General features: G+C 74.7%; 1 non-coding gene across 1 annotated transcript; it reads right to left on the minus strand.

Annotated features, from left to right (window-relative positions):
* Positions 1-1,371: 1,371 nt before the first annotated feature.
* On the minus strand, positions 1,372-1,524 carry LOC137440441 (5.8S ribosomal RNA). Its single transcript, XR_010987136.1, has one exon. It is a non-coding gene; the product is annotated as a 5.8S ribosomal RNA (ribosomal RNA).
* Between the last annotated feature and the right edge of the window lie 976 nt (positions 1,525-2,500).

Consider the following 2,500-nt stretch of genomic DNA (forward strand, 5'->3'; position numbering starts at 1 on the left):
CCCGGCCAGGGCCGGCCGCCGGCCGGGCGGCGGTCCCCGCGCCGGCCCGCCCCCCCCGAGCCCGCCCCCGCGGGCGGGCGCCCGGGGGACGGAGGGGGGGCGGAGGCGGGGATCCGCCGGACCCGCGCCGGCCGACCGCGACTCGCCGGGTTGAATCCTCCGGGCGGACTGCGCGGGCCCCACCCGTTTACCTCTTAACGGTTTCACGCCCTCTTGAACTCTCTCTTCAAAGTTCTTTTCAACTTTCCCTTACGGTACTTGTTGGCTATCGGTCTCGTGCCGGTATTTAGCCTTAGATGGAGTTTACCACCCGCTTTGGGCTGCATTCCCAAGCAACCCGACTCCGAGAAGCCCCGGGCCCGGCGCGCCGGGGGGCCGCTACCGGCCTCACACCGTCCGCGGGCTGCGGCCTCGATCACAAGGACTTGGGTCCCCCGAGAGCGCCGCCGGGGAGGGGGGCTTCTGTACGCCACATGTCCCGCGCCCCACCGCGGGGCGGGGATTCGGCGCTGGGCTCTTCCCTCTTCACTCGCCGTTACTGAGGGAATCCTCGTTAGTTTCTTTTCCTCCGCTGACTAATATGCTTAAATTCAGCGGGTCGCCACGTCTGATCTGAGGTCGCAAGCCCAACGACGAGCCACCGACGGCCCGACGCCGCGCGCGCGCGCGCGCCCGGCCGGCCGGCCCCGCGGCGCGAGAACGGCTCCCCCCCCCACGCACACACCCCGCGCGGGGTGGGGGTGGGGGGGGCGGCCGGCTCGCCCGCAGACGCCGGCCGCGGGACGGCGAGCGCGGCGTCTCGCCGGCTTCCGCCCCCCGCGACGCACGCGCGACCGCGGGGGACGAAGGGCCCCAGCCCGGAGGAGGCCCGAACGCGACACCGCGGCGGGTGACGCGCCTCTCGGCCCGGGAGACGGCCCGCCGGGGGTCGACGCCGAACGGCGACACGCAGGAGAACCCCGGGGAGGCGAGAGCGAGGAAGAACGAGGGGAACGGGAACCCCCGCCGCCCACGGCAGACGCGCGCGCGGACGCGGCAGCACGGCACGGTACCCCCGCGGTACCCACCCGCAGACAGCCGCGCCCGCGCGGGAGTGCCGGGGGGGGCGAGGCCCGCGCCTCCTCCCCCAACCGGGCTCTCGTCTCCCCCAACGCCCCACCGGGCGTCGCTGGACCAACGGGGAACCCCTGCCGGCGAAGCCCCGGCGGGACGAACTCCGCGAGAGCGGGCGCTCCGGGAGCGGGGAGCTACGGAGCGCTCCCCGAGTCTGCACTTAGGGGGACGAAGGCCCCTCCCCGCCCGGGGGAGAGCCTGCGAGGCGACCCCAGCCGCGCCGCTCGGCGGGCACCGAGGCGGCGATTGATCGTCAAGCGACGCTCAGACAGGCGTAGCCCCGGGAGGAACCCGGGGCCGCAAGTGCGTTCGAAGTGTCGATGATCAATGTGTCCTGCAATTCACATTAATTCTCGCAGCTAGCTGCGTTCTTCATCGACGCACGAGCCGAGTGATCCACCGCTAAGAGTTGTCTGGCTTTTCGGCACCGCCCCGCCAGCGCGGAGGGGCCGGGACGGCTCGCAAAGGAGCGGCCCCTCGGAGAGCGCGGCACGGCGGCCGCTCGCCTCACATTGACCGTACAAGCACAGGAGAGGGGGGGAAAATAAAACGAAACCCCGAAGCGGCAAAAGCAAGGGGCGGGGAGCCCGCGCTCCCGGCTTTTTTCCCTCCCCCGAGGAGGGAAAAACGCACCTTGCGGCGCTTCGGGGCCGGACCAGGCGCCCGGGCTCGCTCCGACCTCGGCGCGGAGGAGGCCCGCCGCGCGCCGCCGGGAACGTGCCCCGAACCCGGCCTCGCCTCGCGTGCACGGGGAAAGAAAACCCCCTTCGCTTCCCCACCCAACGGCGGGGGGGGGGTGTGTCTCTCGCTGGCCGCCCCGTGCCGTCGCGGAGACGCCACGAAGCGAGGCAGCGGAGACCCCCCCCCCCCCGCCCCGGGGAGCGAGGGGGGCCGGGCGCACAACCCCGCCGGAGGAGAGCGCGCGCGCGCCTCCGCACCGGCCCCTCCAACGCCGCCACCGCTGCGGCCCATCCCGGACTTTCTTTTCCCCCGCTTTGGCCCCGGGGCCGAGCCCCGGCCGGCTCGCGCCCTCGGGCGGCTTCCTCTCGCCACCGAACCCCCCCCCGCCGCGGGGGACGGAAAACGGCTTGCGAGACGGAAAGCCCGAGCCCACGTGGGACGCCGCCGCGGCGACCCGCCGGCCCTCGCCGGGCGGCGCACCCGCCGACCGACAAACCCCAGCGGCACGAGCCCCTTCCATCCTCCCCCGGCGCCACCGCGCCGCCGGCTTCGCTCGCTCGACCCCTTCCGTGGCCCCGCGGCCAGGCGGACAGCGGACGGCGCTGAGCCGGGGGGCGGGCCCCCGCTCTCCCCGTTTCCACGCGGAGACCGGGGGTGGGACGCCCCCGGCTGCCCGCCCGTCCCCCACCCGGCACGCGCCGGGAAG

Source organism: Melanerpes formicivorus, unplaced genomic scaffold (assembly GCF_026170545.1).
Source record: "Melanerpes formicivorus ecotype bairdi unplaced genomic scaffold, bMelFor1.0.p_v2 SCAF_3014, whole genome shotgun sequence".
Lineage (NCBI taxonomy): Eukaryota > Metazoa > Chordata > Aves > Piciformes > Picidae > Melanerpes > Melanerpes formicivorus.